The sequence below is a fragment of the Stomoxys calcitrans genome, chromosome 5 (genome assembly GCF_963082655.1).
Source record: "Stomoxys calcitrans chromosome 5, idStoCalc2.1, whole genome shotgun sequence".
Taxonomy (NCBI): Eukaryota; Metazoa; Arthropoda; class Insecta; order Diptera; family Muscidae; genus Stomoxys; species Stomoxys calcitrans.
The window spans coordinates 103781520-103797327 of NC_081556.1; the positions used below are offsets into that span (position 1 = coordinate 103781520).

A 15808-nucleotide genomic window follows, 5' to 3' on the forward strand; every position below is an offset into this window, starting at 1 on the left:
AGGCTCTTCGACGTCCTTCTTCAATTTTGCCCAGATCGGTCCAGATGTGAATATAACTGCCATATAGACCGATCTTTCGATTTAAGGTTTTAGGCCCATAAAAGAGGCAGTTATTGTCCGATTTCGCTGAAATTTGGGACTGTGCTTTGTGTTAGGCTCTTCGACATTTTTGTGCAACTTGGCCCAAATCGGTCCAGATTTGGATATAGCTGCCATGTAGACCGACATCTCGATTTAAAGTTTTTGCCCCATAAAGAGCGCATTTATAATCCGAATTCACTGAAATTTTACACAGTAACTTATGTTAGGCTTTTCGACATCCGTGTCGTATATAGTTCAGACCGGTTTATTTTTAGATATAGCTACTATACTTATTAGTTTTTGGTCCAAATCGGAACATATTTTGATATAACTGATATGGGACATAAGGTATGAAATTTTCACCGAATTTTGATGAAATGTGGTTTACATATATACCCGAGGTGGTCCAAAGTTCGGCCCGGCCGAACTTAACGCCTTTTTACTTGTTTTATAAGGTTGTTGCGTAAAACTTTTTCTAATCTAATTGTTTTCTAGATGACAGAAGTATTCTACGACATTACTTGTTTCATGAATGAAAGCAAAAGTTTCTTGCGTGACGAATATTCGCTTCCAATTGTAGATTGTAAACCGGCTTTCATTTTTTTTGTATCAAATCTATTTTGTTTCGTAAGATGCTACTTTTCGATATTAACTTATGAAATGAAAAACAAAAAACCACAATGTTCTTATAAATTCCAAGGGGTAATAAATAATGTCTCAAATTTATGACTGATTTGTGAATGAAGATTTGAAGCTTTGTTTTTAGAGCCAGTTTCTGGTAGAAAAAAAAGTTCATGATAACTAAGCGGTATATTAATTTATAGTGGGGATAAACTCTGTGTTCACAAATTTGGGTTTCTTGTACATTTTTAAGGTAATTTAGAAGACATGCCAATGTTAGAAGATATAGCAAAAATTTGCACAAGTTTTTACTGATAGTCATTTCTTTGCCAGAGCGAAAAACATTTGGAGGGTTGTGTAACATTTTACAGCCAAATTGTTGCTGGAAAAGTACGCGAAACCGCCTAATATTACGCAGCAATCTGCAAATAAAAAACAGCTGATTGTATATTACCATCTGTTTTTATTTATCGGGTCCATAAGTCACTAAGCGGCACCCATCTGCCCTTTAAGGTTTGTCGATAGGATCAGCAATACGCATATATACAGAAAAACAAATTCCATTAACAAGAAGAATATCGATACGATAATTAACAAACGGAGAATAAGAAACCGGCTCTTAATAAATATGATTTTTAGTTTGATGTTGCTGTAGGAGTGGCTACTATAAAAATGAGCGTTGAAAGTCTTATGAATGTAGAACGTTTCATTGTCTTCACAAACTAAAATCGCTAAAGCAAAGAAGATTTTTTAGTATCTATAAAATAATCCCAATTTTTTTTTTATTTTTATACGCTTTAGCATAGGCAGTGGGGGAGGAGGGATAAACTAGTCTAGTCATTTCGGTTTTGACACCTATCAAGTAAAAGCAAATTTCGGCCGGGTTGAATCTTATATACCCTCCACCTTGGATTGCATTTGTCAAGTTCTTTGTATGACTTTTTCAAATATATATGAGCTATATCAATTTATTGATCGATATGGACCGTACTTGTCATGACTGTAAGAAGTCATAGGAAAACACCACCTCCAAAATTTCAGGCAAATCGAGTTGGAATTGCGCCATCCAGAGGGTCAGAAAGTCAAATTGGGAGATCGATTTATATGGCAGCCATATCAGGTTATCAACCGATTTAGACCATACTTGGAAAAGTTGTTGGAAGTCATACCAAAATGACATATGCAAAATTTTAACCAAATTGGATAAGAACTGCGCCCTTTAGATGCCCAAGAAGTCTAATTGGGAGATCGGTTTATATGGCCGCTATATCAGGTTATAGACGGATTTAGGCCATGGACTGACACTTAGCTCAGTGGTTGGAAGTCATACCAAAACCATATGTGCAAAATTTCAGCTAAATCGGATGAGAAATGCGCTTTCTAGAAGCTCAAGAAGTCGAATCGGGAGATCGGTTTATATGTTCATAGTTGTTTGAAGTGATAGCACAATATTACATGCGAAATTTCATCCAAATTGGACAAAAATTGCGACTTCCAGGGCCCAAGAATCAAATCGAGAAATCGGTTTATATGGGAGCTGTATCAGGTTGTATTCCGATTGGGACCGTACTTGGTACAGTTATGGGAGGCCGCAACGGAATACTGCATGCAAAATTTCATGCAAACCGGACAACAATTGCGACTTCCAGGGTCTCAAGATGAGATCGGTATATATGGGAGCTATATCAGGTAAAATTTCAGCCAAATCGGACTAAAATTGCAGCTTCCGGAGGCTCTAGAAGTCAAATCAGGAGATCGGTCTATATGGGAGGTATATCTAAATCGGAACCGAAATGGCCTATTTTCAATCCCCAACGACCTACATCAAAATTAAGTATCTGTGCAAACTTGCAAGCGGTAGCTTTACGCATTCGACCTCTGTTGTGATTTCGACAGATGGACGGACGAAGGGACGGACATGGATAGATTGATTCCGATTGCCGAGACGATATACTCGATGGGGTCTTAGACGAATATTTCGAGGTGTAACAAACGGAATGACTGGATTAGTATGGGTAGGTGGTGGGTGTTCAAAGGTGGGTATTCAAAGCATAATAAATTTATCCATGGTGATGAATGTCCAAAGTTCGTCCTAACTTAATACGTTTTTATACCCACCACCATAGGATTGGGGTATATTCATTTTGTCATTCCGTTTGCAACACATTTAAATATCCATTTCCGACCCTATAAAGTATATATTGTACATTTTTGATCGTAGGTAAAATCTATGACGAGCTAGTCATGTCCGTCCGTCTGTCCGTCCTTCTGTCTGTCTGTTGAAAACACGCTACAGTCTGTAAAAATAGAGATATTGCGCTGAAACTTTGCATAGTTTCTTTTTTTTATCCATAGTTCTGGTTAAGTTCGAAGATAGGCTATATATAGTTATGAGGCTATATATCTTGATATAGCCTCATAACTATATCTATATCTTGATATAGCCGGTTTAAGGTCTTAGGGCACTAAAAGCCACATTCATTATCCGATTTTGCTGAAATTTGAGACAGTGAGTTGTGCTAGGCCACTCGACATTGTTCTTCGGTTTAGCCCAGATCGGTCCAGATTTGGGTATAGCTAATCTCGATTTAAGGTCTGTGCCCATAAAAAAGAGAATTTATTGTTCGATTTCGCTGAAATTTGACATTTTTTTTTTTTAATTTGGCCCAGATCGGTCCAGATTTGGATATAGCTGCTATATAGTCTGATCTATCGATTTAAGGTCTTGGGCCCATGAAGGGCGCACTTATTGACCGATTTATTTTTTTATCTTTATTGCCCGACTTCGCTGAAATTTGGGACATTGAGTTGTGTTAGGTCCCTCAAAATTATTCTGCAATTTGGCCAGATCGGTACAGATTTATATATAGCTGCCATATGGACCCATCTTTCGATTTAAGGTTTTTGGGCCCATAAAAAGCGCATTTTTTGTTCGATTTCGCTGAAATTTAGGACTATCAGTTTCATTAGGTCCTTCTACATAATTTTTCAATTTGGCCCAGATCGGTCCAGATTTGGATATAGCTGCCATATAGTCTGATCTATCGATTTAAGGTCTTGGGCCCATGAAGGGCGTATTTATTGACAGATTTATATTTTTATCTTTATTACCCTACTTCGCTGAAATTTGGGACATTGAGTTGTGTTAGGTCCCTCAAAATTATTCTGCAATTTGGCCAGATCGGTTCAGATTTATATATAGCTGCCATATAGACCGATCTCTCGATTTAAGTTCTTGGGTCCATAAAAGGTGCATTTATTATCCGATTTTGCCAAAATTTGAGACAGTGAGTTGTGTTAGGTCCTTCGACATCCTTCTTCAGTTTTGCTCAGATGAGTATAGACCGATCTCTCGATTAAAGGTCTTGGACCATAAAAGGTGCATTTATTGTCCAATTTAGTTGAAATTTAGGACAGTTAGTTGTGTTAGGGCACTTGATGTCTTTCTTGAAGATGGCCCAGATCGATCCAGATTTGGATATAGCTGCCATATAGACCGATCTCTCGATTTAAGGCCTTGGGCCCAAAAAAAAAAAAACGCATTTATTATCCGATTTCGTTGAAATTTGACAAAGTGATTTATGTTAGGCTTTTAGACATCGGTATCGTATGTGATTTAGATCGGTCTATATTTGGATATAGTTGCCAAATAGGCCAATATTGAACCATAATTGAATACCACTCAATGTCCGTGCCAAATATGGTCCGATTTGGACCATATATCGATAAAGCTGCTATGGTTGTATAAATAATGCATTATTCACCTGATGATGACGAAAGGTGGCCCGGCCAAATCTAATGCCTTTTTACTTTTTTTATACCCTGGACCATAGGATGGGGGGTATACCAATTTCGTCATTCTGTTTGTAACTACTCGAAATATTCGTCGCGACATTTTATGTCGATCTAGCCATGTCCGTCCGTCCGTCCGTCTGTCTGTCGAAAGCATGCTAACTTCCGAAGGAGTAAAGCTAGCCGCTTGAAATTTTGCACAAATACTTGTTATTAGTGTAGGTCAGTTGGTATTGTAAATGGGCCATATCGGTCCATGCCTTGATATAGCTGTCATATAAACCGATCTTGGGTCTTGACTTCTTGAGTCTCTAGAGTGCGCAATTCTCATCCGATTGGAATGAAATTGTGCACGACGTGTTTTGTTATGATATCCAACAACTGTGCCAAGTATGGTTCATATCGGTCCATAACCTGATATAACTGCCATATAAACCGATTTTGGGTCTTGTATTCTTGAGCCTCTAGAGTACGCAATTCTTATCCGATTGGAATGAAATTTTGCACATAGTATTTTGTTATAATATCCAACAACTGTGCCAAGTATGGTTCAAATCGGTTCATAACCTGATATAGTTGTCATATAAACAGATCTGGGGACTTGACTTCTTGAGCTTCTAGAGGGCGCAATTCCTATCCGATTTCGCTGAAATTTTGCATGACGTATTTTATTATGACTTTCAACAACTGTGCCAAATAAGGTTAAAATCAGTTCATAACCTGATATAGCTGCCATATAAACCGAAGTGGGATCTTGACTTCTTGAGCCTCTAGAGGTCGCAATTATTTTCCGATTTGCCTGAAATTTTGTACGACGGATCCTCTCATGACCATCAACATACGTGTGTTTTATGGTACAGCCTCCCATATAAATCAATCTCTCTCTTGAGCCCCCAAAGGCCGCATTTCTTTTTAGAATTGGCTGACATTTTACACAGGTCTCCAATATATACTTTAATTGTGGTCCAAACTGGACCATATCTTGATATCGCTCTAATCGCAGAGCAAATCTTTTCTTTTATCCTTCTTTTGCCTAAGAAGAGATGCCGGGAAAAGAACTTGACAAATATGATCCATGGTAGAGGGTATATAAGATTCGGCTCGGCCGAACTTAGCACGCTTTTACTTGTTTTGTTATTATACTTATACTCGTATTGTTGCACATACATAACTCTATGATTACTTTTAATGTCTGTTTACCATTCAATATATATGTATATATATATATATATATATATATATATATGTATATATTTTTTTTTTTTTAATTTTGTTTGAGTAAAATAATAATTTTATCTGACCTATGAGATTAATCTGTCGTCATTGCTAATGCGAGATATTTTTATGATTTTAATTAGAGTCATCCGATATTATTTAAAAGGTTACTAGCTGTTAGCATTTATAGGGATTTTTATAGCATGTGAGTATGTAATTGCATTGTATTGTATTTTCCCCGTTTCACATTGGAGTTACGGAATTGAAATTTACTAGCTTATACGTCATAACATAGATTAGAAGATAATGATAATAGACTATAAGTTAATTTAGTTGGCCCTTTGTCAAGCAATTGGGGTTAGGCGTTGGATACAAAGGAAAGTTGGGGATGTGGGATATCGGGTAATGCTTCTAATTGGCTATAACTTGGCAAAGTCCAGGGCAAAATTGGTTCCTCCTTCGCTACAAATTCCGGTGAAAATGCTCCATTTTTGAAACCATAGGAGCTATAAAGTTATATGGTATTTTTAAGACCAAAATCGGCACGTACTTTGAGGAGTATAGTATGAGCCTTTGTTCCAATGGGCCTTGTATGTGTCCAAGACCGTAAATCGCGAGGAATAATTCAGTTAATAAATACGCCATTCTAGGGTAAAATACTTTCAATTGAAAGGACGGCTTATATGGGGCTATATCCAAATATGGTCTGATCTGAACACACCAACGTCGTGGGCCTAACATGGCTCACTGTACCAAATTTCATCGGAATCGGGTAATGAATGTTGTTGTAGCAATGTGTTGTGATTAACTGTTGTCTAGACTCGCTTGAAATGCCGCTTGATCTAGAGGTTCTGTCTTGTTGCGCTGAACCTCATGCTCTCGATCATGTAGATCTGCCTTAAGGCTTCTGGGCGATGAATACTTATCCTCAAGATGATGATCTGGTTGGTCTCTGCCATAATAGCCCAAAAGGTATTGCTTAGACAGCATGTAGTTATGTTTTCGGACTGGTAGGTTTTTTGTCTCCTGATAAAAGTGGTCCACGTGAGGACTAAGGAGATCGGCCGTCGCAGTTCGAAGAACTGCATTCTTACAGATCTGAATATTATTCCACCGCATGTCACCGAACTAATGGGACCACACTGGCGCTGTATAACTTACCACAGACTGGCCAATTGTTTTGAATATGGTGAACAAGGTTTATTTGTCAGCACCCTAAGTGAGGACCTTGTTTCTACTTTTGACCTTATCGCCAATTGCTGTGGCATGTGGGGAGAATGTGTAAGAGCTGTCAAATTTGACGCCAAGTATTTTGGCGCACTTGATGGCCGGAAGCCAACGTATCGTAGAGGTTAGCCTGTCCGCCTATAATGCTGAACGCCTGGGTTCCAATACTGGCAGGAACATCAGAAAATTTTCAGCATTGGTTATTACCTCCAAACGCCGGCGATATTTGTGAGGTACGTTGCCATGTAAAACCTACCATATTTTGTCGACTATCTTCAACTCGTTAATTATTTTTCGTGGCTTCAAATTAAGCTTATATTTCAACCCATTTTCCTACTGTGTATTACCACCATAATTTTTAGGCATAGTTATTTCCTCTTTCATGTTTTCAACTTCGTGATTTAGCAGTTAAATTGTGGCTCTTTTGTTGTCCTCCTTGAGAGTGGCAATCATTTAGCACTTCTCAACTTAACAATGCATTTGCAACAGTATTGTTGGATCTGCCTATAACAAGTCGTTGGTTTCCAATTAAATTTTTTTTTTCAATTTTTATGTTCCATTGTTTGTTATGCCTAACAATAACAAATTTGCACTAAAAAAGAAAACAGAAAACTAGTTATACGGCCTAGTGTTTGTTTTGATATCTCTAATTAACGATGCTGTAGACATTCTATTCTAACATATCAATTTTAGACAGATATGCTAACTATATCATTTTTATACCCACCACCATAGGATGGAGGTATACAAATCTAGTCATTCCGTTTGTAACACCTCGGAATATTGATCTGCGACTCCATTAAGAATATGTATTCTTGATCAGTCTGTGGAAATCCCGATAGCGGTTGACCAGGTGAATGTTGTTATTATTGTAGCCACATATATTCAATTCACAAATATTGTGCATATAGGGATGCCGATCCACGTCAAGCACCATAGATGAGAAATATTGTTCCGGTTCATGGGATCGATATCCGAGGAAACGTTATGGCCGTGAATTATTTAAAGACACCAATAACTCGCCTTGTCATAACGAGTATCACGAGTATCAAATTGTCCATCCGCTAAGTCCAATTTTGGAGAGTTTATCTGTATAGATATGAGCTTTAACATAGCCCCACAAAAAATAGTCTAAATTGATCAGTCCTGAACGCGATATAAAATGTTCACCGAACTAGTCTCTCAATAAGTCCATTGTTACGCGTGTTGTGTGGCATGTAGCACCGTCTTGTTGAAACCACATGTCATGCAAGTCAAGCTCTTGCATTTTGGCAAAAAAGTGGGATATCATCTCATGGTAGCACTCACCATTCACAGTTACGTTGCGATTCGCATCATCTTTGAAGAAGCACGGTCCAATGATGCCACCAGCCCATAAACCGCACCAAACTTTGACTTTTATGAATGCGTTGGTAGCTCTTGCATCATCACTTCAAAATCGACAATTCTGCTTATTTACGTACTCATTGAGCCAAAAATGAGCTTTGTCGCTGTACACAAGAAGCACGCACTGGGCTTTCTTAACAGATCACCCGTTTTGATAATAATTCAATAAACTGCAAGCGTTGTTCGTTTGTAAGACGATTCATGGTTAAATTATAGACCAAACTGAAGATGTTTGATAGTGAAACAAAACACGAAAAATGTGTGAGCTCTTTAAACCAGTGTTGCCAAAAAAATTACCCTTCTAATACTTTTTTGGACCTCAGATCAATATTTCGAAGTGTTACAAAGGATATGACGAATTTTGTGTACCCCCATCCTATTGCGGAGGGTATCAAAATAGACGCGCCCGGTAGCTCTCGGTTCTCATGATAACCGCATAACTACGAGCTCAGAGTTTCAGCTCGTGTAATGTTCTTAGTTGTCCCATGCGCGAATGGGGTGTGGCCTGGTGATGTGGGCTGCAGGTTGACAAAGTCCCTGTGGCCGAATATTTTGCGGAACAGGAAGTCGCTTATCCTGGGACTGAGGAAGAGTGACTGCTGCTAGGCATCGTGACTAGTCACTGCAACATTAGTTCTTTGATGTCGCGTTGGACGACTTCTACCGGGTGTGCGATGAAGTTAGGGTTGGAGACGCTTAAGCACCTTTCTTGTCACAGCCCCGCAGTTGCCTAAGATAGCCGCAGGATAATGGGTGAAAACCTCTTTCCGTTCCTGTATTCGCTCCAAGCACCTAGTCCTCTTATCATTCTGGAGTTCTGTATGCGCCAGAATTGGATGACTGCACCATATTCTCCCCGGTTTGCCAGGTTCCCTACCTTTTTTTTACTTGTACACTCGCATCAGTTTTCTGTCGTTCCTGCTATACGAGTACTGCATTGCGTTGAAGTGTATCTCTATTTGCGTTCCTCCACAATGGTCCTAATGTCTCCGAGAGAAGCGGCTAGTAATCAAGGTACTAGTCGCGTGCCTTTCGACCTAAGCTAACATTAAATCATAAATCAGGTAGAATGTCCAATGATCGAAAAATTTAGTCTCCACAAAAATGCCCGATAATGGATTGCGGCAACAAACTTTGCCTAGGTAGAAAACATGGAAGTTAGCAGCACCAACTTTTCTCATCGTAATATACACAAGGCTAGAGTCTACCGTGGCGCAGAGGTTTGCATGTCCGTCTATAACGCTGAAAGCCTGGTTGCGAATCCTGGCTATAACATCAGAAAATTTTTCAGCAGTGGTTATACGCTCCTAATGCTGCACAGTGTTGCCAAATCGAAACATCTTTGAAATAATTCTGGAATTTTTTAATGGATAGAGATATGTATATGATACTTTACAAAGTCAATGTTGAGGTGTTTTCCAATATGTATGCAAAATTTGGGGACCTTAGTAGGTCTAGAGGCTGATCCATAGGGCTTGAAATTCGGTGTAGCTCTGCGGCTCTCCTATAAATATGAGGACCCTTATCATTAGGCTTTAAACTTGAGTCGGGCAGCACTCTTGGATATGTGAGCAGTTTACCCCCAGTTCCTTAATGGAACTGGGCGAGCAGGTGGGCTTTGTGGTGCACTCTAAAGAACTTGGAGTGGTCATATCGAGAAGGTTACACGATCACTGCAGTTCGTATCAAAAGGAGATCTTTGCGATTAAAAAAATGGTGGAATGGCTAGGATGTACTGTCATAACGACGATTGGCTTAAATATCTTCTCAGATAGCCAGGCAGCCATTAATCCCTGGAGAATGTATTTCTGAATTCAAAAGCCGCCCTCGAGTGCCGCAGATCTCTCAAGGAGATGCCTGAGAGATCTGCCTGTGCTGGGTGCTGCTCCACAGAGATATCCCAGGGAATTGTAGAGCAAACGAGCTTGCGAACTACCTTACACATTCCAGGGGAACTTAAATTTGTGGGTATGCCTCTAGCGGCATGTAAGCCGAGTCTTCAGGATGAGGCCCGATTGGCAATGAATAACAGATTGTCAAAAAGTTAGGGTTGTGAACGCTCTTGAAGAAGTCTACCGCTTTGCTGTCGCTGCCTATAACAGACGACTCAATCATTGTGTTCGTTATAATAGGTCACTGTCGGATCGGAAAACATGCTGACAGACTGATTATTGCAAGAAACGACTTCTGCAAAAGCTTCGAAAACGTCGAGGAAAAAGAGACTATAGAACAACTGCTGTGTGTGTGTCCCGCGCTGACAGGCAGTCGTTCTTATTTTCTTGAGAACTTGTCTGAAATGGCGGATGTGAATATTCGCTAGTTGTAGGACTTTTTAAAGTTATCAGGATTAGCAAGAAGCCATTTTCCTTCTCCTGTCCCTGTATTATCACAATGGACGAAAATATCAAAGTAAGTCTGATGGCAGACTGCTCCTTAAACCTAACGAACCTAATCAATAAAAGCCTCTCCTAAAAAATCCATGGTACGACTAGTAGCGTCGAAACGCAACTGAAACCAAGAATGGGAAAATTATTTTACTCATCTGGCGATAGTGGCGTAGGTGAGGATAAAACGTTACCAATCCCTGATGATGGCATAGAATGTATAACGCTTAGTTATGAGGTCTACATAGCGGTAATCCGGCTGAAGAGCAACAAGGCGGCAGATACCGATGGATTGCCCGGCGAAACATTATTCACCACTAGATGATGAGAACCTTAGCAAACGTTATCCCGTATACAAGATAGTATACAAGACTGTTTGTGTCAACTACAAAGGAACAAATTTTCTTCCCAAGATACACCAATTAGTGAATCATGTCTTCTTCCCAAAACATTAAAATTCTAAGTCAACGAGTTAATTGCTCCTTACCATTGTTCGTAAATAATTTTTAATTGTTGTTTTCAAATTATTTGCGTTGGAGACAGCAACCCAGATATCTACATGGACCTAAGGTCTCCAAGTGAAGCGGATAGTAACCGAAATTGCTAGTCGCGTGCTCTCCAACGTAATCTAGATATCCATAACACGTCAGCTCCTTAAGTAAATCTACGTAAGATAATTGGATTCAAATTGAAGTACGCAAAATGCAAATTATTTCCAAAAACGTCCCAAATTGTCCCACATTGAGGAACAGTCATGCGAGACCTTGAACTTTACTCTCTTTTGGAATTGGTAATCATCAATTGTCATTTCACAAAAAATTTAGAAATTCAACATATGCTAAGCTTACTTATTCATGAATAAAAAAAACTTCCTCCTTGACGATATGAAATTTGGCAAAATTTCGCAAATGCAGATTACAGGTCAAGTGGTTTAATGCATTTGTTTAAAGCTCAGCTGGAATATCCCCCACAAAGCTCAAAATTCGTTGCCAATAAAAAGAAACATTGTTGCGAAAAACATTCTAGAGAAAAATGAGCAACAAATTTGTTGTTTGATGTTGTTGTTATTTTCAACCAAACCTGGCAGCTTGATTTTCCGCATTGGATTTTCCATGCCGTTATACGAACCAGTTGCCAACATGAGATCAGGTCACCAACGTGACAAAAATTTACTTAATCACCAAATTAATTTTTGTTTTCTATAAATTCTAAGATTTATGGCAGGGCTATATTTGGTAACCAAAGCACAATTGTTAATTTTTTTAAAGGATTTTTTCACATACTTTATCCTTTATTATTTTCCCAATAAGCCTTTGTAGCAATTTTTTTAAGTTTTTATTTTATTTAAGCAAGTTCCCGTTTTTGATTTTTTTCACAATTTTTTCATTAAGCGTTTGTTTTTTTTTTTTCAATTTAATTTTTTTTATTATTCTCAACCGAACTTGTAGAGTGTCTGAGACATACTGACGTGATAGAAACATTTAATTTTGGCTACATCTAACTAACAGCGCATTAAAACAGCCACCGATTGAACTCTGGCCAGCAAGACGTTTTGCGCTAGCACTTTCAGCAACAGTTGCTGCTGTTGGCTGGCGGTAGCTGCAGGTAAAATCAGCAGCAACAGCAACCTAAAACGTAAAAATCTACACCATCAAGCCGAGTTTAGCTTCGAGGCAGAGAGGAAGGAAGGAATGGATGCATGTGTTTTGTTTGTAGCAGAGACAAGTTTAGCATTTAATTCGAAGTCATGATAGTACAGTCGAGAACAATTGTGAGCAGACTTCTTATTAAAAGATAATAAATTAGTGTATGTATATCATAACTTTCTTAAAAGATAGAATTTCAGTGATATTTTCTTCACTAAATTTCAGTGAAATTTTCTTTAAAAACTAAATTTCAATGAAATTTTTCTCATAAGACCAAATTTTGAATACAAGTTTCTTTAAAGAACATTGACGAAATTAGGACGAAAAAGAAGTCAAGATCCCAGGTCGGTTCATATATTAGGTTATGAACCAATTAAAACCATATTTGGCATAGCTGTTGGAAGTCATAACAAAACACTTCTTGCAAAACTTCAGCTAAATCGAATAAGAATTAGGTTCTCTAGCGGCTTAAGAAGTCAAGACCCCAGATATGACAGCTATATCAGGTTATGGACCGATTTGAACCACACTTAACACAGTTGTTGGAAATCATAACTTAACACGCCATGCAAAATAATAATTGCGCGTAATTGCAATAGGATAGTAATTGCGCCCTCTAGACGCTCTAGACGCTCAAGCAGTCAAGATCCCAGATCGGTTTATTTGACAGCTATATCAGGTTATGGACCGATTTGAACCACACTTAACACAGTTATTGGAAATCATAAAAAAAACCTCATGCTAAATTTTAGCCAAATGGTATAATAATTGCGCGCTATTCAGGCTGAAGATGTCAAGACCCCAGATCGGTTTATATGACAGCTATATCAGGTTATGGACCGATTTGAATGTCACTTAGCACAGTTGTTGGAGATCATAACAAAAAATATCAGTCAAATCGGATAAGAATTGCGCTTTCCAGTGACTCAAGAAGTCAAGATCCAAGATCGGTTTATAAGGCAGCTTTATCAAAACATGGACCGATATGGTCCATTTACAATACCAACCGAACTATACTAAAAAGAAGTATTCTCGCAAAATTTCAAGCGGCTAGCTTTACTTCTTCGAAAGTAAGCGTGCTTTCGACAAACAGACGGACAAACCGACCGACAGACGGGCGGACATGGCTAGATCGACTTAAAATGGCATGACGATCAAGAATATTTATAGTTTATGGGGTCTTAGAGGAATATTTCGAGTAGTTACAAACAGAATGACAAAATTAGTATACCCCCGCCCTATGGTGGAGGGCATAAAAATCCCAAAAGCAAAATATCAAATAAACTTTCTATAAAGACAAATTTTCACAGCAATTTTCTCTTAAGACATTATCGCTCTCAGGTTTATTGAGAGGCTTGGTGCGAACGATCCTAAGACTCTTACTAATAGGGAGCACAGGCTACCCCAAAGACTACAATTCTAGATTAGGAAACTGCACCGTAGTCAGCCAAAAGGCTGCGGTCACCTGGAGGGCATCCCATGCCTAAAAGAACTAGGGCGAACAATATTTAGATAGATTCAAGAACCTTTGCTAATGTCGCTAGGGACAATTTGGTGATGGCAGTTGTCGACAAGGGAGAAAAACAGGGCTGCATACCTAGGAATAATTGGAGTGGGATAGTCAATGGACTGTCATCAGTATACTCCGATGTCCTCGCGGAATATCCTGGGTCTCCTCCAGTTTGTGATCGGGTATCGGGGCCGATTACCTTCGAGATCAGCGCTGAAATGAAATGTATCGTTGTGCGGTAAAAAAGATTAGTGAGATCTGGCCAGGTGCGGCACTAGATTTAGTCAAGAAGGATGATATTCCTTCTCGACCAATGGCGCATGCTTGGATACCAAGGTTTCCCTCAGATCAGGAAACGATACTTGGAAAACTAAGGGAAAGTAATCCCAATCTTTCAACCACCGACTGGAAAATTGGTATATTGGTTGAGACTGATGGTGACCGGAGACATGCAGTATTCGTCCTCAACTCCGGCTGTCTCACAGACCTCAACAAGTCTGAAGGTGTTATATCCTACGGATTCAACAAGTTGAAACTGAAGGTCTATAGAAGCGGTGGGGTTGGGAAATCAGGAGACGACTTAGCAGTTGTTGCTGAACACTTGCCTAAGGAACTATCGACCACATTGCCAATGTCTGGCGGATTGCAGGAGACTGTAAATCCCCCTGCCACACTCGAGACAGGAGGCATCAAAACGGGACCCGACAAGCCCTGTGTGGGTGAGTCATCCAATTGGACTGAGGTCGAGGTGTACGCCAGCAGGGAAGCACGGAACTAAGAATGTACTTCGACAGCAGCGGCGAGTGAAGCATCTAAGGAGGAATCTTCGACAAGAGAGCTATTGGCAAAAGTTGGGGGTTTAGACAGCCAGCGTGATGCACTGGATATATACTGCAGTTGTTAGACCTATGATGCTATATGGCGTTGTGGTGTGGTGGACGGCGCTTCAAAAGTCCACCTACTGTTCAATAGTCAACTGGATTCAAAGGATGGATCGTTTGTGCATCCGAGCCTCACCATCTAATGCACTGAATTTAAGGCTACATCTAATGCCTCTGGACATTGTGACTAGCCAAATTGCTGCGACCACTTCCGTCAAGTTAAGGGAGCTTTTTCCTTAATCTTGTGGTGGGTACGGACAATGTGTTATCCTTGATACAATGTCCGATGTTCCAGGCAGTGTGGATTACACCCTACTGTGGTATCACAATGGACGAAAACGTCAAAGTGAGTCTGATGGTAGACTGCCACGTCAGGTCTGCTTTTCAGCTTTTCAAAAACTGCGGTCTTAGCTAACTTTTTTGGCTATTTTGAATAATAAATTTCGTACCTTCATCTTTTCAGTTACAGTTAAAAAAACTGATTTGAAAGGCTCAGGTAAGCGTGTTGGTAGCTCGGTGTGGGAAGTTTGGTTCCCATCAGAGGATTTGACCCTCTTACTACTGTGGTACAACAATGGACTACAAACTTTCAAAGTGAGTCTGCAACGGATTGGTACTAGTATCCACTAAAACATTTAATTTATGTTTAATTTTACCCACCACTGTTTCGTTGGCCTGAACTTTGCAGTCATGCGCTAACTGCTTGCAAATCGTCACACACACCATACACTAGCAGTGTTAAAATACTGCTAGTGTATGACTAAAGACACACCAAAATAACAAGCCGAAAGTACTTACATATCGTTGATTTGAATTAAAAACAAATGCTGGCGTTCTGCATTTGTTGATGTGGTTTGCGGCTATGCTTTTAGGTATCTTTACATCTGGTCGCCGAAAAATTGTGAAATGATATGGCCCGAACAAACAAGAACGTCCTAACGTCATTCTTGTTTGCCAACTCTCTCTCTTTCCGGCTTGTGGGGCTTTCCTAGCGGTGACAGACTAATAGGAGCTTGGCCTGTTTGAAATTTTTGGCAATTTTGCAATTTTCAACTTCAAGCGGAT

The 15808-nt window shown here is 39.4% G+C and overlaps 1 protein-coding gene across 2 annotated transcripts in view; it reads right to left on the minus strand.

Moving 5' to 3' along the window:
* LOC106080792 (putative fatty acyl-CoA reductase CG5065) overlaps positions 1–15565 on the minus strand; it is a 44834-nt gene extending 29269 nt beyond the window's left edge. Inside the window, exon 1 of one of the 2 annotated variants that reach the window (XM_059370564.1) lies at positions 15542–15565. The gene's annotated coding sequence lies outside the window, so the exon portion shown is untranslated. Of the gene's footprint in view, positions 1–11989; positions 12173–15541 lie in introns of those variants that run through there. The other variant, XM_013242354.2, reaches the window with a different exon arrangement.
* Between the last annotated feature and the right edge of the window lie 243 nt (positions 15566–15808).